Source organism: Lipotes vexillifer, unplaced genomic scaffold (genome assembly GCF_000442215.2).
Source record: "Lipotes vexillifer unplaced genomic scaffold, Lipotes_vexillifer_v1.1 scaffold417, whole genome shotgun sequence".
Classification (NCBI taxonomy): domain Eukaryota; kingdom Metazoa; phylum Chordata; class Mammalia; order Artiodactyla; family Lipotidae; genus Lipotes; species Lipotes vexillifer.
In genome coordinates, this window is record NW_006791294.1 from 547268 (window position 1) to 571144 (window position 23877).

Here is a 23877-nt window from a genome sequence, read left to right on the forward strand (position 1 = left end):
TGAAACTTCGGCAATCATCTTGCTGACAGCATGAGAATAAATTCAGAATGGAAGATGGCAAAACGGAGCAATGACAAGAAAATGAGTTCATGACCCAGAAGGCCTCTCTACCTCTGATTTTCTGGGTTTCTGATATTTGCAGCCAACGTGCCATTAACCAAAATCTAAACTTTAAGTACAATTCTCACTTTATTAACCAGCATCTTCTTGCTTTGTTTTGTCCTATATTCATTTCAGCCTCCTGATGAGAGCACAGACTTAGTTTATTGAACTGCGAATATTAAAGCCAATTCAAACATCATCTCCTCCTTGAAGACTTCAGATCTGCAAATGACTGGCTCCTTTATGCTGTGTTTTTATATCAATATTATCTACCTGTACATAGCATGCCTCACTCCATACTGAAACGATCTATCACCTGCTTCCCAATATCATTTGATTTTGTCTATGATAAGGTCAGACATTGTCTCCCAGCCTCCTTTAGGGTCATCAGATAGTCTCATGGTCCCCATTACTTAGGAGGATCTCAGTAATTAATCATGAATGAATATCTACAACTCTCAACACCCTTTTCCTTAGCCCTGCTTTTGTTAACCTTTATCTACCATAATACTGACTCTTTCTAATTATACCTCCCTTCTCTACATAAAAAAGTCAATTTTACTTACACTTATTTAAGCCTTCCTAAAACACCATGCAATGGCACCCTAAATGTATTTGCTGTCTCATCAAGTAAGCATTATTAGACCTCAAAGAACCCAGTGAAGGCCACCAGTGTGCCCCAAAGAATTAAAGCTGAAATGACTAGGTCAGCATTTCTAATAATGCGCTCCTCAGAAGAATTACCCTTTATGATGTGAACTGGTGCTTAAGGAGCTTTACAGTCAAATAATTTAGGAAACACTGTGTTTAAAAAATTTAAACAGGTTCTCAAGTGCAGAAGTGCTTTGAGCTTCCTACAGGCCAAGATACCCTGTGAATCTCCAAAAAAGAGCTATAGTATGGAATTTTCCCAAAGTGCATTTAACATAGGATCAATGCTCCAAGGTACAACTATTAATATATTATCATGACTGTTAAAAACTCAGCTTGAGATACAAGTTCTAGATCAAGTGCGCCTTGAACATGACACCTATAGCTATTTTCCTATTTCAGGGAAGATGAAAAAAAATTTTTTTAACTGGAAGTAAGGTATTATCTTTACCAAAAAAAACCCCATCTTATATATATTTATATTGTTATACTGGGCTTTAGTTGCAACTTTGAGAGAATCAGAGAATCTTGGCTCTGGGAGAGAATCTTAAGGATTGGACAGAGGAGTGATTATTGATTATGTTGTATTCATGAACCTCTTTGAGAATCTGGTGAGAACAGCACACCCTCATCCCAGAAAGATGTACCTACACACACAAAATTCCACGGAGTTCACAAAACTGTTGATGAATTCACAGACTCCAAGTTTTGAATGTCCTGCCTCCTAACCTGCATGGCCAATGCAGATACTGAGGAAACCGAGGCCCAAAAGTCATAGAGCTTTTGAGGTCAAAGCCAAGATAAGAACTTAGGAATTCTGACACCCTCTCTGACCATATTTTTATTCAATCCAGCCCCAAATCATTTTTATGTCATCATTTTTGGACTCTGTCAGGTCTTTCTGATCTTCCAAAGCTACCAGTGGAGTTGGCTGACGCTAGCTCAGGCAAGACTGAAAACCATGGGGTTGACTAGTGTTTTCTGAATGGCCCTAATAATCGCTCCCAGACGAACTCCCTGCTAGTGTCACACTATGATTATGCCACCATTGCCATAATTCAGTTGTTTTACACTCATTTCTGGCTAGAAAAGTAAATTAACAAGCGTGTTCTGGACGTCCTATGGCATGCAAAGTGCAAATAAACAAGGATTCAGATGCCTGACTTCGGTCGTAAATTCCAGAAGAGAGAAATCATGAGCTGTTCTTGGCATGCTTCTTTTTAAACAAGTTTGATCACCCTTGCTGAAAAATTCCTAATAAGTAGAAAACATTGCTAGTGATAATTACCACCAAAGCTTAATTTATGAATATGTATATACATAGAAAATCAACATGTGCTAAAACGCTTCGATGTTTATGAAATGTTAGAGCCATGGACAACATTATGAATGCTAAAGAATGAAAATTGCATGCATTTATTCAAAATTTAGGCCATAAAATTAACTTATTAAACGGAGCACAGGATGGCACTTCCCCATCATGGACTGATATTCTGGTATTGTCCTTGAATCCCAGCTCAGGGAGCGGGTATTCAGAGCAAAGGCAGCACCCTTCAAATGCAACTCAGTCCTGAGCTCACCTTGGCCATGGCAGCCTACATTCTGCCTACACAACGTGAACGTCTATTGATTACTAACCACGTGCCAGGCACCCAAGTAACCACTGTGCATGCAATCTTTCCATTTAGTCATCACGACACCTGAAAGAGGTAGGTACTTATCACTCTGCTTTTACAGATAAGGAAAGGGAGATACAGAGAGTTCAATAACGAAGCCCATGGTCACAAGGCTAGTAAGTGCTGGAGCTTGGGTTTGAACCCTTAACTATTCGTTCCAAATCCTAAGCTCTTGACCATTACGTACCCTGCCCCTTGGTAAACACTGGCAGTGCTTAACCAATGTTAGACCAAATGCAAGCTCCCAGTTCATATATTTATTTCCCCTATCTTGGTTAGTATAATCAGGCATTTGGGCTGAAAGATATTCTTTTCAAAAGCCAGCTATTACTGAATCTCCACTTGAAATTCTTCATCCAGTATTCATCATCCTCTGGGTTTCAGCCATCCAACCCCTCACCAGACATATGTATATATTAATATTAAGACAGACATATGCAAAGCAAAGTTGAGCGAAATACGGCCCCTGCCCTCTAGAAATTTGAAATTCAGAGGAGGAAGCAACAACTAAACTAATTAGTACAGCACAGCCTAAGATGTCAGCATGCGGGCAGCAGAAGCCTTGTCCAGATTGCACTGGGTTGAAGGTCGGATGGGATTCCTGAAGGATGCCTGGGTTGAAGGATGGTGCCTGGGCTGAAGGATGGTGCGGATTCACTGGGTAAAGATCTGGTTGGGCCTGAGGGCTGGGGGACAGGTATAGGCAGAGGGAACAATACCCATGGAGCAGGAAGAATTCTCAAATTATAAATAGTTCGGCATCTAAAGCAAACTGTGGCTGTGAAGCCTGGGGAATCTGGATGCATTTGCCTACATGTACGAACAAGCCATCACCAAAGCCCTAGGGTGCTGCCTAGAGTTCGTGCTGAGTTCTGGGAATGAATGCACTTTCTCTCTCTCTCATTTTGTGTATGTGTGTGCGTGCTGTGAGTGTGTGTGTGCATTGTGTGTGTTGTAAGTGCATGTGTGTGTTGTATGTATATGCTGTGAATGTACTTAGTGTGTGTGCTGTGTGCATTGTGTGTATGTGCTGTGAATGTATTGTGTGCTGTGTATGGTGGGGGGAGTATGTGTGCCACACCCACTGAAAGACTTCTCTCCTGCCCTTGTGTCTTGCAGTGGACTCTGCATCATCCCACAGAGCCCTTCTCCCTTCCTCCCCCTTGTTGAGGAAGACTCAGGAAACCACCCTCATGGTCCTCCACAGCCTCTGCCATCATTGTATCCCCTTCTCCTTTTTTTTCTTTTTAAATTTATTTATTTATATTTGGCTGCATCGGGTCTTTGGTGCTACATGCGGGCTTTCTCTAGTTGCGGCAAGCGGGGGCTACTCTTTGTTGTGGTGCGCGGGCTTCTCATTGCAGTGGCTTCTCTTGTTGTGGAGCACGGGTTCTAGGCGCACGGGCTTCCGTAGCTGTGGCATGTGGGCTCAGCAGTTGTGGCTTGCGGGATCCAGAGTGTAGGCTCAGTAGCTGTGGCTCACAGGCTCAGCTGCTCCGTGGCATGTGGGATCTTCCCGGGCTCAAACCCATGTCCCCTGCATTGGCAGGTGGATTCTTAACCACTGTGCCACCAGGGAAGTACCCCCTCCTCCTTCTGAAGAGAAGAAGATGGGACGAACAGACCATGACTATCACCAAAATAAAGCATGCTAGGACCTGTGGGTCCCTTCCTGGGGAGTGCGTACGTCTGGAAAAGGCGTCTCTAACATGCCTGTTCAAAGAGCCTTCTTTATTCAGAAATTAACTTTGTTTCTTTCTTCTCTAAAATTTCTACCAAAAGACAGAGAGGAACTGGCTCCCCGGTATCCCCATAGACAAATGACTAGAGATTAGATGTCACTAGATACACTACACAAGCAAGACAAGCAGGCAGAACACCCCACCCACCCCCAGCCTCTTGGCTGCAGCAGCCTTGACCCATGTCCATGGACTTGGATGGGCACTTTCTGTCCATTCCCATGGACAAGGAAGCCACCCAACCCAAGTCCAGTGGGCAGGACTCCACAGACCACTGAAGAACCTCACCCTCAGTAGAGTACCGTCATGTCTGTATGCAAGCAGAAAAAATGTGAATGTGGCATCTTGTAATGTTCTGTCTCCTGTAAACACATCTACAATTTCTCTCTGAAGTTCTGTCAAAATACAGTCTGATGCAAACAGCAGAGATGTCCCTGAGTTGGGCAAACCCTAAGACACTTCCCCATGAACTCTGTCCCTCTTTCTACATACTTAGCCTTTTGGAAATAAAGCCTTCCATGGGGGCCGAGGAGCACAGAACACAGCTACATGCTTGAATGATTAAAAACAAAAAGTAGCGGGGAGGTCAAAAATCTCATTCATTCAGTCACCGATGCCCATGGAGATTCTTCTGAGTAGGGGTTCACACTTCTCATGAAAATCTCAGAGGATCTGGTATCCTTTTATAAAGGTTTAGGATCCCTGATTAAGAGAGATCTTTAAAGATGGTGGGCGGGAAATCTGCTTCAGAAGAAAGTTGATGTGCACATGCCATCTCCCCTCAGATGAGCTGGATGCTAATTGCTCATTCAGGTATGAATCCCTTCCATGTGACACCACTGCTGCTTTCTGATGTACCTGCAACTTTTGTGATTTTACTACCCATGCAAAGTGGCGCTTGCTGCCTCCGGCATAATACACGAGCTATTTATTGCCTCATTTTACAGCTGCTGCTGGAGATCATATTTAACAATACACATATCACAGAATTGTCTTTGGGTGTCACAAGCTGCCAAAGTGTAGCTCAAACCAGAGTTTCGAAAGCTCTATGCTAATGATCTTACACACATTCCAGGCTTAATTAGAGAAGCCTGAAATAGAAGCTTGCTTCTAGCAGTCACACCCTTTTGTCAATATGGAAACTGGAATGTTTATCTCCTGGTTTGTGACTTATCTCACAGTATTTATAATTGCAGCATTTTATTACCAGAAACAAACGTCAAGATCTATCCCTACAGTATATGCAAAAGTTTGCAATAAGCAATTCTATTTGGGATGGAGATACACCCCCAAATAAATGGAAAGTAGTCTTACCTGGGCATTCACCTTTCATTCCTTGGGAACACACACACATTCCCCACTCCTAATTTGTGCTGAGTTAGCTCTAGAAATATCTAAAACTTTCCAGATTTGCATGGAACCATCTGCCAGATGAGAGAGTTAATGTAGCAAGTATGCTGGGACCAGGCTGCCTGAGAAATCATGGCAAACCACTTTTACCTCTCTGTGCCTCAGTTTCCTCAGCTTTAAAATGGGATAATAACTTCAGAGCATTGTTACCTGAGGATTAAATTGAGGTAACAGGTGTAGAGTCCTTAGACCAGAGCTTGCCACTCTATGGGTGTTTATAGGATGTCTCATTATCGTCTCTCAAAGGGGACTGAGCCTCCTACTCACACGACAGAGCTGCCGTGTGTCGTACAAGTGCAACATCTAGAAGAACGTCCACACGTAGGAAATATCGTGCAACTGTGAGCTGTGATTATTTCATCTCCTGGAGGCCCTGCTATAAACACAGTCTTGAAACTGACCTACTGTATTCACTGATCTTCAGCTATCAATTTTGTGGGCTGATGTGCAGTTTGGACCCTCTTCACAGGACCAAATATTGTTCGGGGCGAAGGGGTCAGGGATAGACCCGAGGACAAAGGGGGAAAAAAGAGAAAAGGTAAAAAGAGAAACAAAAGGAAATCAACAGAAAGACACTGAACTGTTTTATGACTCGTGAGTAAGAGCAAGTCTTTCTGCTTTTTTCTCTGTGCTTTTCCTTCAGGGAGCTTTCCATCCCTTTCGGCTGGTTTAAACTGTGTCCAATCACTATAACCAAGCTTAATAAAGAGATGGGAGATTCTCTATTTATTATTTTTTGCCAGTGATACTCTGGTTTAAACTAATTACCAGGAGGCCCAAGGTGCTCCTTCACTCAGTTAGAGATAAAACTGCAACACTTCTGCATTCAGCCGGGAAGAAATTTAAAGGGTCTGGATTTGAGGAAGGCATTCTAGCTGGTAAGTATCCTCACCTGTAATCATCCAAAGGGTAATGATAATGAGGATGGTAACAGCAATGCAATCCAGGTGTCACTCAGGGTCCCCATCTCTCAAGATCTAGGCAGGATTGTCCCAATCCCAATTCACAGCCTGGGGAAGCCCTAGGGAGCCCGAGTCTACCCGACATGACTGCTAACACCCACAGGACTTTGCATCCTGATGCAACTCCCAAGTACAAATGAGCAACCAATGGTGAACGCAGAAGCTCCATGAAGCACGTGGCCTCCAGCACAGGGCTCTGAGCTTCCCCTCCCCTCTCAGCCGCCCACCTCCTCTCTCTCTCTCCCTCGCTCCCCGTCTCTCTCTGAAGAGCTCACGTTTTTTTTGTTCCTCATCTCATGTTAAGCAATACTGCCCCCTTCTTGGAAGATCTGGTGGCAGCCGGGACCCACCTTGTGCCAACGGCTGCAACTAAGAGAATAAAAATGCAACTAAGAAAATTTTAAAAGGAGAAAGATGTAAAATTCATTACAGTGATGATAAATGTCGTCCTTTAAGTTCCTATTATGAAGGTTTTCAGGTCTTCATCCAACCATCTGATTTAAAACTTCCAACAACCCCATGATGTAGGTATGATTACTATTATCATTCCCACTAACCTTTATACCAGTGGTTCTCGACTGGGGGCAGTTATGTTCCCTCCTAGGGGATCTGGCAATGTCTAGAGGCATTTTTGGTTGTCACAAATGGGGGAGGGTGCTCCTGGCATTTAGTAGGTAGAGGCCAGGGATGCTGTTCAACATCCTACAACACTCGGGACACCCTCCCAGCTCCGATGTCATGTGCCAAAGTTGAGAAACTTTGCTTTACAGCAGTTAGAAAACTAAGTCTTAGTTAGCTAACTTGTCCAAGGACCCAAGGGCAAAGGGGGATAAATTAGGAGTATGGGATTAACAGATACACCCTACTATATATACAATAGATAAACAACAAGGATTTACTATATAGCACAGGGAACTATATTCAATATCTTCTAATACCCTATAATGGGAAAGAATCTGAAAATATATGTAATAGATGCATCACTTTGTTGTACACCTGAAATGAACACAATATTGTAAATCAACTACACTTCAATTTAAAAAAAAAAAAAAAAAAGGGCAAAGGCAGACTCTACCAGTGCCAATGGATTTCCAAATCCAGGCTTCTGTCTATGACACAAGCTTTCTATTTTAATTATCTACTGCTAAGTAACAATACTACAGAAACCTAGCAGCTTATAACAACTCGTAGAGTACATGAGTCAGGAGTCTGTGCAAAGCTTAGCTGGATCCTCTGCTCAGGCTCTCACAAGGCTGTAATTCAGATGTCCACCTGGGGCTGGGGTACCATCTGAGGCTAACCTGGGAAGAACTGGCCTCCAAACTCAATTTGTTGTCAGAATTAATTTCCTTGCAGCTGTAGGACTGAAGGCCACCGTTTCTTTCTGGCCGTCAGCTGGAGGCCGTCTTCAGCTCCTAGAGGTTGCCCACAGTTCCTTGCCACGTGGGGGACCCCAGCATGACTGCTTACTGCCTCAAAGCTGGCAAGAGAGAGACTCCAGGGTGGCAGGCACCTTCTAACCTTACGCAATCCGATCATGTGCATTTTCATCACCTCTGCTGTACAGTACGGATTAGAAACAAGTCGGCCATCCCACCCACGCTTACGGGGAAAAGATCACCTAGCCCGTGAATACCAGGAGGCAGGGATGGGACCATATTAAGAGTCTGCCCCCCATACCACTCATGAAATCACTACCTTGAAGGTCGTTTCCTTCAAGGGTGTCAGTTGCATGGGCCATATCCTTGCAAATATTTATATGTCCATAATTACTCCAATGATTGTCATTCATATTAGTCAGAGCCTTGGGTTGCAAGCAACAGAAATGAATTCTGGCAAAAGCTCAACAAAAAGGGAATGAAGGAGGAGAAGGCATCTTCAGCAGCTCTGAGCAATGCAGCAGTGCAAGGAGAAATATTCTAGCACAGCAGGGCTTGGATAAGCTTCCCTTGGCCAGGGTGTGGTGGTGGACGAGAAGGGGGAACTCAGATCTACGCCAGCCTGTTTTTCAATATGTCGGATTAATAGCGTAGTTTTAGCAAACCTCCACTTTCTTTTGCTAGAGAGGTTACAGGTACAGTGTGTTTTCGTTTGCTGGGTTTTTAATATTAATTAATTTATTTATTTATTTATTTATTTATTTTTGGCTGCGTTGGGTCTTCGTTGCTGTGCGCGGGCTCTCTCTAGTTGCGGCGAGCGGGGGCTGCTCTTCGTTGCGGTGCGCGGGCTTCTCATTGCCGGTGGCTTCTCTCGTTGTGGAGCACGGGCTCTAGGTGCACAGGCTCCAGTAGTTGTGGCACATGGGTTCAGTCGTTGTGGCTCGTGGGCTCTAGAGTGCGGGCTCAGTAGTTGTGGCGCACGGGCTTCGTTGCTCCGCAGCATGTGGGATCTTCCCGGACCAGGGCTCGAACACATACCCCCTGCATGGGCAGGCGGATTCTTAACCACTGAACCACCAGGGAAGTCTTTTTTTTTTTTTTTTTTAATTGTACAGTTTCATTTTGTTTCCCAGTTTAGTTCTTGCTTTTTTAATTAATGCTACTTGATCAAGACCTGTGGTGATGAACCTACCCTTTGGATCTGGCTTAATTTTAATTAAACAATCCTCCAACTCTCAATAGTCCAAATGTTTGTTTCTTCTACAATTCTTATCACAGGACAGTTAGGTAGAATTTTAGAGATTTTCTGAGAAATTGTTTTATCAATTTTTCCCTGCCACCATACACTGAAGCTGACTTGTAGCACTAGATGTTGCTTTAAGTTAATTTTATTTTTTTACAGGTTATTTTTTCTGTTGCATTAGTTAATTCCTACATTAATTTCATCACCTTCTGACTAACAATTAACAGTGGTCATGGTTGGTTCCATGACTATAAAATTGGCCTTGCTGGGTTCCACATTTATCTTGCCTTAATGATCAAATTTGTTCAGCGAAAGATGTTTTTTTCTCCTAGACATCAGCTTTCTGTATTTAACCAGGGATCTAAAACTCAAGTTGTGTTCCTTTTGCCTCTTACATCATCACCATTAATAAAGATTTTACTGTTAGAACTTGGCTGACAAACTTGTGGGCTCTCTATTATGAACAATGATAAGAAGCAGAAAAAACACAGCTTGAATTTCATTCCCAGCTTGAATTTGCAAGACTGGAATTTAGAAAAATTATCCTGCAACTTTATAAACCAAGAAAATTGGTGGATGAAAGTCAGAGAATTAATATAAAACTTCCCACCCATCTCCTTCTGAAATGGCTTTGGTAAAGTCACTGCACAGCATAGATTTGGTCAAGTCTCCACCACCAATGAAAAAAAAAAAGTGTAGATAATGCATGTGAATCCCTTTTATTTCAATTGCCTGGATAACTCAAGTTCGAGGCATTCAAAGAACTGAGCTATTGTCCTGTATGACGAGAATCTGTACTACTGTGTTCCAAGAGTACACACTAAATTTGTGGTTCAGTGGAAACCTATGTATTGTCCAGACCAGAACTTTTTCTACTCTGTTTTATGGCTCTGTGAATGATAGATAACTGATAGCAAAGGAACACCACTCTTGTCCACAGATATACAAATTCTGTCCTGTCCAGCAGAAGCTCACCTGGCTCCCCTCCCGCACCGGGGAAGAAGGTGGTTTTGCTTCCATTTGCACATTCACTGGAACATTCCTTTATTGCATTAGAATGTGTGATTTTTAGACCTCTCTGTTGCACCAATTGTAAGATTCACCTGGTTTCCTCATTGATTGAGTTAGAGCCTCTAGCACATGTTCATTTTATAGCAGAGAGTCATGATTTACTTTTTTTGGAAAATTACCTTTCAACAGCGTTTAATCACTGTCAGCGCCCAAATTATGCTGCAACAAAGTGGTAAAGTATTTCCCTGAAATACTGCCGTGAAGTAATATTTTAAAATACTACCATGAAGTACTACCACAAAGTACTACCGTGAAGGGCTACACTCTGAAGGAGTACTGTGAGTTAGTACCATGAAGTAATACCTCAAAGTACTACTCGTAAGTAGCACCAGGAATTAATCTATCTTGTGAAGTAGCACCGTGGTATAGTACTATGAAGTAGCATGTGGTGATGCAGTATCATAAAGGAGTACCATGAAGTACTACTATGAAAGTATTACCATAAAGTACTACCGTGAAGTACAATTGTAATGCAGTGCCAGCAAGTAGCGTGGCGACAGAGTACTGTGAGGCGGTACCTTGAAGTATTACCCCTAAGTACTACCCCAAAGTAGCACCATAAGGTAGTCCAGTGAAGCAGGCCCAGGATCTAGTACTATGAAATAGCACAGAGATATATCAATAGTACTGTGAAGTAGCACCATGAAAGAAGGGCCAGATTTGGGAGAGTCACATACACATGGTTTCTAATTCTAGATTCGTTCTTTGATACCTGGGTAGATTCTTGGGTGAATTATTTCAATTCTCCTAGTTTCACTACCTCACATGTAAGATGTGGATGATAATAATAGCTACCTTGTGGGTTCTGCTGTGAAATAACGCAAATTGCTACATATTTCTAATAGTCGGTATTAGTTATTGTGTTTATAACGTGAATTCGTCCTAAATGGGCTTTAAAATATAGTAATGTGTTGTTTAGACATAATCTCAATAAACTGGTTAACTGCTTGAAAATTCCAACTGGACTGCTTGGACCCCATTCCTGAGCTTCTAGCTTAGGGCAACCATCCTTTCAAACTAATAATAATGAAAAAGAAATCTTCAGGAGTGGTTTTATTTGCTTCTTGAATGGACTGTCATAAAGACATAGATATGTTGGTCCATTATAACCGTTTGCCTACATAAAAAACATATGAACATAAATTTCCCGAGTCAGACCAAGTTTTCTTCATCTTGTTTCCAAGAAAGTAAAAAGAATCCAAATGTATTTTGTCAGCAAACTCAGAAGATGTGCATGGAATCTTGGCAGGAGGGAAGAACACAGAGGAAGCCTGCTCCGACACTTACTCAGCTCCCCTGGAGTAACGCTCTCCGACTGTGCAGCACGACTCACATTGAGAAGGGAAAGAAAAGGTCCCACATTTGCCCCACAGCAAGGACACATACATATTACATCGATATGTACCCAGAATCTCAGGTTGTTCTTCCTATCCTTTGAAGGTGGCGTTACACTTTCAGGAAAAGACCCCCCAAAAAATCGTCATATACCCGGACTTAGGTTTCACCACAGGACAATTTCAGAGTGAAAAATTACAGACAACCTTAATACCCAGTGCAAATTAACAAGTGCTCCTTCCTCACGATAGAATATTATCCAGCTATTATAAACCTTTTTTAGGAACTCTTAATAATATGGAAAATGCTCAGAACATCACGTTAAATTTAGAAAGACAGAATATAAAATTACATTTGTTCCACCCTACCAATTTTGTAACATTTCGCAGGGACACACACCCTCAGTGTGTGCACAGGCATGTGCACATAAGCACACAGAATAAAGAGCTGGAGGAAATGGTCCAAAATATTCACAGTGCTTTTGTCTCTCAGTGGTGAGATTATGGGAGATGTTATCATTTTTCTTTAAATTATCACGAATTCCCCAAATTGTCAAGGAGCTTGTGCTATTATTATAGTCAGTAAAACAAATATTTTAAAAACAACAATAGGTGAGGGAGAGTAAGAGGTATAAACTTGCAGATGCAAAATAAATGAGTAAGGGGTACGAAATGTACAGTGTGGAGAACATAGTCAATAATTATGTAATGTCTTTGTATGGTGACAGATCATAACTAGACTTATCGCAGTGATCATTTTGAAACGTACAGAAATATCGAATCACTATGTTGTGTGACAGGAACTAACATAGTGCTGTAGGTCAATATACTTCAAAAGCAAACAAACTCGTAGAAAAAAAGGTCAGATTTGCGGTTACCAGAGGTGGGGGGAGGGGGAATCGGATGAAGGTGGTCAAAAGGTACAGACTTCCAGTTATAAGATAAACAAGTGCTAGGGATGTAACGTACAACATGATAAATATAATTAACACAGCTCTACGTTATATATAGAAGATGTTAAGAGAGTTGAGTTCTCATCGCAAGGAAAAAATTTTCTTCTTCCATTTCTTTAATTTTGTATCTATATGAAATGATGCATGGTCACAAACGTAGTGTGGTCATCATTTCATGATATATGTAAGTCAAGTCATGATGCCATACATCTTAAACTTACACAGTGCTGTATGCCAATTATATTTCAATAACAATGGACGGAAAACAATAACAACAAGCTGCAGAGGGTATCAATAATGATACTTAAAGATTGCAGGAGTTTGCGTTGATACCTGGGGGCATCAACCACAAAGAGCAAGGAGAAAGTGATTGCTACCATTATTGTTGTAGTTGCCACCACTAGATGTGCTGCCTTTTATATCATCAGTGAAAGTTCACGTTTTGACTTTCTTTTCCCTGGGACTGACCAGCAGAAGATTAGACTTGGGTGAAAACCAATTTTGACATACTATTATTTTGTTTACATAGCCAATATTCTACATGGCTACTACTGGGACCTTATTGTTCTTCAACCCCAAGTAACCTTTGAAGAGTTGCCCTTCATCAGAAAGATGTACAGATGCAAAACGGTCGTTCTGCAGCCATCAAAATGGTATTAGATGGGTTTTTTTCCCAATTTGGGGAATTTATCTTTTTTTTTCTTTTTTGTAATTTTTATTTGAGTATAGTTGATTTACAAAGTTGTGTTACTTATGGTGTTAGATTCTGCATTCCAATTTTAGCCTTATTCCTGATTCTGACAAGTCCCATGTTGACAGATTTAGGAGTTTGTGTGCTTTTTTTTTTTTCCTCTCTCTCTCACTATTACCAAGACTCTATTATCACATAACTAAAGTTTGTACATTTTAAGAGTTTAATACAGTAAATTTGAAAATTCCATTAAACTTCCTTACTGCTAAAAAACACAGCCTGATTATATACAAAATAATTTTAATTAACAAAAGTAATATATTTTTGCAATGGTAATAAAAAATCGTTTGGAAACAGAGAGTTTCCTATGCCCATCACCAGTACCAAGTAGAGCTATTTTGCATTCAGGAACAAACAAAAATAGAACTTATTTTAAATATGTGTATCCTTTTAGAGTCATTATTTTATTTATGTAAATGAAAACACCCTTGTCAGTGATAACTATGATTAAGGGTTTTTTCCCCCCCAGCTTTCAGAGACATAGCACTTTCCCTCTCGTCTCACAAAGTGGTTCATCCAATGTGACACCTAATTGAACGTGAAGTTTCCTACGTTCTGCAAGATCATGTTAATCTAGTAGTTTTCTTCATCTCTTAGCTTGGTTAAAGGCAGAGTTCATTGAGAAAAGATGTGATTGTCATGCCTTCTGCCGACCAACTGCAATTTCCTCTCCTTGTAAACTCTAGTTAGTGTTACAAAAACAATTCAAAGGCAGATTGTAGGTGCCAGGCTTTCCCTCTGACCTTTAAATCACATTTAGAATTTCACAGGGTAGGATGCCTTCAAGCTAAATCCGTCAGCTTAATAAAGTGGAAATTTTCTGCAATAAATCTGCAAGAAATTTCTACCATTCGCAAAGAAAGGTAAGCTTTACTTATTGTTTTATAGTTCTGAACAAGGGCTTAAGATTCTGGTGTGAAATAAAAACAAGTTCTGATAAATGTAAGGACAGCTCTGAATAATGAGAGAAAGAGGATGAGTGGCATAAATACAATGAGAGAAAGAAAGACACACAGAGAGAAAGGAAAAAAAAAAAAGAAAAAAAGGAAGAAGACAGAATTATAAAGAGGCAAGACCAGGAAATAAATGAAGAGGAAAAGAAGAAAGTACACAAGGAAAAACAGTAGTAATTTTTGCCTATCTCTACCAAGGAGCACAAAATCACTAAAATCATAAGCTCTCCTGCTGAGAATATGCAGAATCCGTTTGAGGCGTGATGAATTACGACTGTACTCTAATCCCTGCTGAGTCTCTTTGTGGGTTTGTTACAGCACAAAATGACCTGATGGCTTATTCCACTTTCCAAACAAGTAAATGTCAAGGATTTGCAAATCGAGGACTATGTATCGCCTCTGTCGTCAGAAGAATTCCTGGTGATTCCCCCCCAATAGAGGGCAATATACTTTCAGAAGACATAAAAGCAATAAGAAATCTTTCCCTGATGCCAAAGTTGGGCTCATTCCATTTAACCAAAGCCATTCTCCCCTAATACACGTCTCAGCAAAACTGTCTTCTTCAAACAGAAGCATTCTTCCACACTAAGGACAAGTTTCTAGAGCGAATCATTTGCCTAATTATTAATGGAATTTGCATAAAAACCTCTTCTCTCTTCCATCTTCTATCACTACTAATGATAACAATAATTAACCCTTTGGGGGCACTGTTGACCTAGGCATTATGCAAAATACTGCACAACTTTACAGGCATCATCTCATCTAATCTTGACAGGAGAAGGGTCCATCTTCCAGATGAAATTCGGGTCCCAAAACAGTTAACTGACTTGCCCAAACTCATCACACAGTTATTAAGTACATCTAAGTTATTAAGTGGCTTGACCTTAGCAAGATGAATCCTCCTCACCACCAATTTATAATACCTGATTTATGATGCCAATTTATAACTCTTAAATCAACTACCCCCATAATCTCATTTGAATATGTTTGTACTTGGATATAGAAGTTAAATGAGAAATTAAGGACACGAACTAGGATTTTTTTAATTGTTCACTAAAAATAGTAAAACAATGGCATAAATTTCCTCTGAACTACTTGGTGAATAACTTACAGTAGTGCCTTGGAAAAAGTAAATAGTTTGAATACACCATGAGCTTTGGAGAAAGGGGAGAGACATATATTTTGCTTAAGACAGGACTTTAAATCAAACACATTTGAGGTTATGAAGGAAAATGAATTGAATAACATGACAGCGAGATGTTTAGAGTGCTGGCCGGTGGCAGCTGAAAGGTGATTCCTTGATATACTTTTGTCAATCTGTTTGCATTTTCCTTGGCCAAATTCACTCCATGACCTTGAGTGGGCCACACCACCCTGTCTTGATATTTTTGGTTATGCATCTATCAAATGAAATTTATTACTCTAGCCCCCTCTTGCCCTACGTGGACAGAGAATCGCTCAGAAATGAAAATCTTGATCCGAAAATCATTTGGGAAACAACTCTCAAATCTGTCTTTCTCTCCATCTACACTATTACCTCCCTAACCGAACTGTCAACATCTCTCACTTGCTGTGCCGTGGGTCTTGGTGATTCCATTCTTCTCCCCACCAAACCTGTTCTCCATACTGCCACTGGGGTAATCTTTTAAAAATATAATTACTGGACTCTCCTATTTAAAACATTCCAGCAGCTTCCCATGGCCATTTGGGTAAGAGCCAGATGCCATAACAGAGCTCACATGTTGATCTGGCCCCTGCCTAAGCCCCTTAGACCTCATCTCCTATCTCAGTGGCCTTCTTGGTTTCTCTCCTTCCCAAATCTGCCCACAGGGATTTGTCTCCATAAGAGATGCTCTCACCTCCCTCACCACTCTTGCTAACTGCTAATTGTTCTTCAAAGCTTTGATTCTCATACGTGAGGCTTAAAAAGAAACCCTAATAAAGAACTAGCATCTTGGGCTTTCTATGCTAACCCAATATTCAACTTGCCACTGAACTTGGCAAACAACCCTTCATCATTTCCATTTATCCAACCTCAAATCCTGGGCCTTCAGTATATTTATACAAATGAAAGGCTCTCAACCTTGGATGCAATCACTTTAGGGGAGATTATTAAAAACAAACACCAATCAAAGGCTCTGTCCCCAAAGATTCTGACCCAATTGGTCTAAGATGATGTCCAGACATCTGTTTGAAGTTCCCAGGTGAATCTATTGTGAAACCTGGGTTGAGATCCACTGATCGGTAAGGAGGAAGCCAAGAAGAAACTGAACAGATACACAACCTTTTCTATCAGAGATGTCGTCAGACTGAATTACTTAATAAGGTCAGCAAACATGGGCTGGAGATATTTAGCTCTACAGGGTACACAGTCATATACGGGGTCTACACCTAATTGCCTACCTCACCACATAACATGAACTTAGAATGGATGAGGTTGTGCATCACAGACCAAAATGTAATCATCAGATAGCTCAGCATATTCATTTATAAATGTATGGATACTATAATCACAATACTGTGACTAGCAAGGTTGGTGATAAAAGACTTCTACTTAAAGGTAGCAGATTGTGTGGGTGAATCAAGCACATACCACAAATAATAAAAGGCTTATTAGTGAGGACTCCTTGCACTGCAGGGTCAACCAAAAGGTTCTATAGCCCATCACTCCTATAAAGAGAGCTCCAATCTGTTTTAAATAATGCTTTTTGTGAAGAAGTTAATTTGTGTTTTTATACTGAAAACTATACTTTTGAAGGAAGGAAAACTAGAAACTACAGAACAACAAGAAGTTAGAAAAAGAGAGCATTAATACAACCTGGATAGTTAATTCCCTTCTCTGTGTAAATGCATGCTTTATGAATTTGGGTTAACACAAAGTTTTATGCCTAAAACTTTACACATAAACTTTTATACTTTTTTAAAAAATAAATTCAAATGATGTCATGGGCATCTTCCTATATCATCATCTATTTTTTTTCCTCCATTTTTACTGAGATATAATTGACATACAGTACTGTATAAGTTTAAGGTGTACAGCATAATGATCTGACTTTACATACACCATGAAATGATTATCACAAGTTCAGTGAACATCCATCATCTCATAAAGATACAAACTTAAAGAAATAAAACAATATGTTTTTTCCTTGTGATAGTAAGTCTTAGGGTCTACTCTCTTAACAGCTTTCATATATAGCATACAGCAGTGTGAATTATATTCATCATGTTGCACACTGCATCCGTAGTGCTGATTTATCTTATAACTGGACGTCATCATATATTTTGAGAAACACAGTTTGGTTGTACACACAGTATCTATTATATAAATATACACTATTTAATTAACTATGCCCATCTTTGCACATTTAAGTTGACTTCAATTTTTCACTTTTATAAGAATATAAGAATGTGTGTACCTATATGTGTAATTATAATTATATCGAACGATTGGGTTTGGGGAAACTAGTAATTCCAACACTATTATCTGCAAGCCTTATCATTGTGTTGTTTTATTGTTTTGGGTTTTTTTTTTAAATTTATTTATTTTTGGCTGCATTGGGTCTTCGTTGCTGCATGCAGGCCTTCTTTTCATTGCGGTGCGCGGTCTTCTCATTGCAGTGGCTTCTCTTGCTGTGGAGCACGGGCTCTAGGCATATGGTCTTCAGTAGCTGTGGCTCGCGGGCTCTAGAGCACATGCTCGGCAGTTGTGGCACACAGGCTTAGTTGCTCCGTGGCGTGTGACCAGGGCCCAGACCATGGCTCGAACCTGTATCCCCTGCCTTGGCAGGCAGACTCTTAACCGCTGTACCACCAGGGAAGCCCCATCATTGTTCTTGATACACCTACAAATCACAGATCTACCTGCCACTCCCCTCCAAGTGTTTGGATTCATTAGGTCTGACGGGGGGCCAGATAATATGCATTTTTTGGTAAGTACCACAGACAATCCTTATGCATCTAATTCATAACTTCTACTTGAGAAACTGGTATCAGCCTTTTTAAAATTCTCGCACATGTTGGCAAACTGTCAGATAATTTTTATTTCCTTAAGCAGTATATGATCACACCCATTAAGATTATCTTTTTAAAGTCCTGTGCTATTTAATAAGGAATAAATGGAATGTGTTGCTCTTTAATTTAGAATGGGTTTTTTTGAATTTTATTTATTTTTTATAAAGCAGGTTCTTATTATCTGTTTTATACATATTAGTGTAAATACGTCAATCCCAATCTCCCAGTTCATACCACCACCACCACCACCCCCGCCGCTTTCCCCTCTTCTTGTCCATACGTTTGTTCTCTATATCCGTGTCTCTGTTTCTGCCTTGCAAACCAGTTCATCTGTACCATTGTTCTAGTTTCCACATATATGCGTTAATATATGATATTTGATTTTCTCTTTCTGACTTACTTCACTCTGTATGACAGTCTCTAGATTCATCCACGTCTCTACAAATGACCCAATTTTGTTCCTTTTTATGGCTGAGTAATATTCCATTGTATATATGTGCCACATCTTCTTTATCCATTTGTCTGTCAATGGGCATTTAGGTTGCTTCCATGAGCTGGCTATTGTAAATAGTGCTGCAGTGAACACTGGGGTGCATATGTCTTTTTGAATTATGGTTTTCTCTGGGCATATGCCGAGTAGTGGGATTGCTGGGTCATATGGTAGTTCTATTTTTAGTTCTTTAAGGAACCTCCATACTGTTCTCCATAGTGGCTGTATCAATTTACATTCCCACCAACAGTGCAAGAGGGTTCCCTTTTCTCCACACCTTCTCCAGCGTTTGTTGTTTGTAGATTTTCTGATGATGCCCATTCTAACTGGTGTGAGGTGATACCTCATTGTAGTTTTGATTTGCATTTCTCTAGTAATTAGTGATGTTGAGCAGCTTTTCATGTGCTTCTTGGCCATCTGTATGTCTTCTTTGTAGAAATGTCTATTTAGGTCTTCTTCCCATTTTTTGATTGGGTTGTCTGCTTTTTTTTTTTAATTGAGCTGCATGAGCTGTTTATATATTTTGGACATTAATCCTTTGTCCACAGATTTGTTTGCAAATATGTTCTCCCATTCTGAGGGTTCTCTTTTCGTCTTGTTTGTAGTTTCCTTTTATTTGCAAAAGCTTTTAAGTTTCATTAGATCCCATTTGTTTATTTTTCTTTTTATTTCCATTACTCTCGGATCTTGCTGTGATTTATGTCAAAGAGTGCTCTTCCTATGCTTTCCTCTAAGAGTTTTATAGTGTCTGGCCTTACATTTAGGTCTCTAATCCATTTTGAGTTTATTTTTGTGTACGGTGTTAGGGAGTGTTCTCATTTCATTCTTTTACATGTAGCTGTCCAGTTTTCCCAGCTACACTTATTGAAGAGACTGTCTTTTCTCCATTGTATATCCTTGCCTCCTTTGTCATAGATTAGTTGACCATAGGTACATGGGTTTATCTCTGGGCTTTCTATCCTGTTCCATTGATCTATATTTCTGTTTTTGTGCCAGTACTATATTGTCTTGATTACTGTAGCTTTGTAGTATAGTCTGAAGTCAGGGAGTCTGATTCCTCCAGCTCCATTTTTTTCCCTCAAGACTGCTTTGGCTATTCTGGGTCTTTTGTGTCTCCATAGAAATTTTAAGGTTTTTTGTTCTAGTTTTGTAAAAAATGCCACTGGTAATTTGACAGGGATTGCACTGAATCTGTAGATTGCTTTGGGTAGTATAATCATTTTCACAATATTGATTCTTCCAATCCAAGAACATGGTATATCTCTCCATCTGTTTGTGTCATCTTTGATTTCTTTCATCAGTGTCTTATAGTTTTCTGAGTACAGGTCTTTTACCTCCTTAGGTAGGTTTATTCCTAGGTATTTTATTCTTTCTGCTGCAGTGGTGAATGGGAGTGTTTCCATAATTTCTCTTTCTGATCTTTACTAGTGTATAGGAATGCAAGAGATTTCTGTGCATTAATTTTGTATCCTGCAAATTTACCAAATTCATTGATTAGCACTAGTAGTTTTCTTGTGGCATCTTTGGGATTTTCTATGTATAGTGTCATGTCATCTTTTCCAATTTGTATTCCTTTTATTTCTTTTTCTTCTCTGATTGCTGTGGCTAGGACTTCCAAAACTATGTTGAATAACAGTGGTGAGAGTGGACATCCTTGTCTTGTTCCTGATCTTAGAGGAAATGCTTTCAGTTTTTCACCATTGAGAATGATGTTTGCTGTGGGTTTGTCGTACATGGCCTTTATTATGTTGAGGTAGGTTCGCTCTATGCCCACTTTCTGGAGAGTTTTTATCATAAATGGGTGTTGAACTTTGTCAGAAGTTTTTCTGCATCTATTGAGATGATCATATGGTTTTATCCTTCAATTTGTTAATATGGTGTATCACACTGATTGATTTGTGTATATTGAAGAATCCTTGCATCCCTGGGATAAATCCCACTTGATCATGGTGTAGGATCCTTTTAATGCGTTGTTGGATTCTGTTTGCTAGTATTTTGTTGAGGATTTTTGCATCTATATCCATCAGTGATATTGGTCTGTAGTTTTCTTTTTTTGTAGTATCTTTGTCTGGTTTTGGTATCAGGGTGATGGTGGCCTCGTAGAATGAGTTTGGGAGTGTTCCTTCCTCTGCAATTTTTTGGAAGAGTTTGAGAAGGATGGGTGTTAGCTCTTCTCTAAATGTTTGATAGAATTCACCTGTGAAGCCATCTGGTCCTGGACTTTTGTTTGTTGGAAGATTTTTAATCACAGTTTCAATTTCACTACTTGTGATTGGTCTGCCCATATTTTCTATTTCTTCCTGGTTCAATCTTGGAAGGTTATACCTTTCTAAGAATTTGTCCATTTCTTCCAGGTTGTCCACTTTTCTGGCATAGAGTTGCTTGTAGTAGGCTCTCAGGATGCTTTGTATTTCTGCAGTTTCTGTTGTAACTTCTCCTTTTTCATTTCTAATTTTATTGATTTGAGTCCTCTCCCTCTTTTTCTTGATGAGTCTGGGTAATATTTTATCAATTTTGTTTATCTTCTCAAAGAACCAGATTTTAGTTTTATTGATCTTTGCTATTGTTTTCTTTGTTTATATTTTGTTTATTTCTGCTCTGATCTTTCCTTCTACTAACTTTGGGTTTTGTTTGCTCTTCTTTCTCTAGTTCCTTTAGGTGTAAGGTTAAATTGTTTATTTGAGATTTTTCTTGCTTCTTGAAGTAGGCTTGTATTGCTATAAACTTCCCTCTTAGATATTCTTTTGCTGCATCCATAGGTTTTGGTTCATCATGTTTTCATTATAATTTGTCTCTAGGTATTTTTTGATTTCCTCTTTGATTTCTTCAGTGATCTCTTGGTGATTTAGTAACGTATTGTTTAGCCGCCATGTGTTTTTTACATTTCTTTCCCTGTAATTGATTTCTCATCTCATAGTGTTGTGGTCAGAAAAGATGCTTGATATGATTTCAATTTTCTTTAATGCTTGATTTGTGACCCAGGATGTGATCTATCCTGGACAATGTTCCGTGTGCACTTGAGAAGAAAGTGTAACCTGTTGTTTTTGGATGGAATGTCCTATAAATATCACTTAAATCTATCTGGTCTATTGTGTCATTTAAAGCTTGTGTTTCCTTATTAATTTTCTGTCTGGATGATCTGCCCATTGGTGTAAGTGAGGTGTTAAAGTCCCCCACTATTATTGTGTTACTGTCAATTTCCTCTTTTATAGCTGTTAGCAGTTGCCTTATGTATAGATGTGCTCGTATGTTGGGTGCATATATATTTATAATTGTTATATCTTCTTCTTGGATTGCTCCCTTGATCTTTATGTAGTGTCCTTCCTTGTCCCTTGTAACATTCTTTATTTTAAAGTCTATTTTATCTAATATGAGTATTGCTATTCCAGCTTTCTTTTGGTTTCCATTTGCATGGAATATCTTTTTCCATCCCCTCACTTTCAGTCTGTATGTGTCCCTAGGTCTGAAGTGGGTCTCTTGTAGACGGCATATATAGGGGTGTTGTTTTTGTATCCATTCAGTAAGCCTGTGTCTTTTGGTTGCAGCATTTAATCCATTTACGTTCAAGGTAATTATCAATATGTATGTTCCTATTGACATCTTCTTAACTGTTATGGGTTTGTTTTTGTAGGTCCTTTTCTTCTCTAGTGTTTCCCATTTAGACAAGTTCCTTTAGCATTTGTTGTAGAGCTGGTTTGGTGGTGCTGAATTCTCTTAGCTTTTGCTTGTCTGTAAAGCTTTTGATTTCTCCATCCAATCTGAATGAGGTCCTTGCTGGGTAGAGTAATCTTGGTTGTAGGTTCCTCCCTCTCATCACTTTCAGTGTATCATGCCACGCCCTTCTGGCTTGTAGAGTTTCTGCTGAGAAATCGGCTGTTAACCTTATGGGAGTTCCCTTGTATGTTGTCATTTCTCTTTTGTTGCTTTTAATAATTTTTCTTTGTCTTTAATTTTTGTCAGTTTGATTACTATGTGTCTCAGTGTGTTTCTCCTTGGGTTTATCCTGCCTGGAAGTCTCTGAGCTTCCTGGACTTGAGTGTCTCTTTCCTTTCCCACGTTAGGGAAGTTTCTGACCATAATCTCTTCAAATATTTTCTCAGGTCCTTTCTCTCTCTCTTCTTCTTCTGGGACCCCTATAATTCAAATGTTGTTGTGTTTAATGTTGTCCCAGAGGTCTCTTAGGCTGTCTTCACTTCTTTTCATTCTTTTTTCTGTACTTTGTTCCGCAGCAGTGAATTCCACCATTCTGTCTTCCAGGTCATGTATCCATTCTCCTGCCTCAGTTATTCTGCTATTGATTCCTTCTAGGGTATTTTTCATTTCAGTTACTGTAATTGTTCATCTCTGTTTGTTTGTTCTTTAATTCTTCTAGATCTTTGTTAAACATTTCTTGCATGTTCTCGATCTTTCCCTCCATTCTTTTTCCGAGGTTCTGGATCATCTTCACTATCATTATTCTGAATTCTTTTTCTGGAAAGTTTCCTATCTCCACTTCATTCAGTTTTTTTTCTGGGGTTTTATCTTGTTCCTCCATATGGTACAATGTCCTTTGTCTTTTCAGTTTGTCTATCTTTCTGTGAATGTGGGTTTTGTTCCACAGGCTACAGAATTGTAGTTCTTCTTGCTTCTGCTGTCTGCCCTCTGGTGGATGAGGCTATCTAAGAGGCTTGTGCAAGCTTCCTGATGGAAGGGACTGGTGGTGGGTATAGCTGGGTGTTGCTCTGGTGGGCCTAGAATGTTTTTGATTGCCAGTGCAAGATGAAAGTTTTTATATATTTTTCTCATCGTTATGTACACTCTTTTGTAAATTTCTATATTTTTCATAACCTTTGCTCAGTTTTTCATTAAGCTTTTATTTTCTTTACTCATTTATAAGAATTCTTTCTATGTAAAATGACTCCTTGGCTGAAAATATATTTCCCAGTTTATTGTTTGAGTTTAATTTTATGGTGTTTATTTTGTGTCCTACAGAAGTTCTGGGTGTTTATGTAGGCATACCCATATATCTTTTGCTAAGCATTCATCAAATCTTCCTTCTGGTTTGCTATGTCATTGTTTCCTGGAATTTTTATGCTTTTATTGTTAGTATTATTGTTTGTTTTTTGTTTTTACTTTAACTCTTTAAACTATCTGGAACTTATTTTCATAT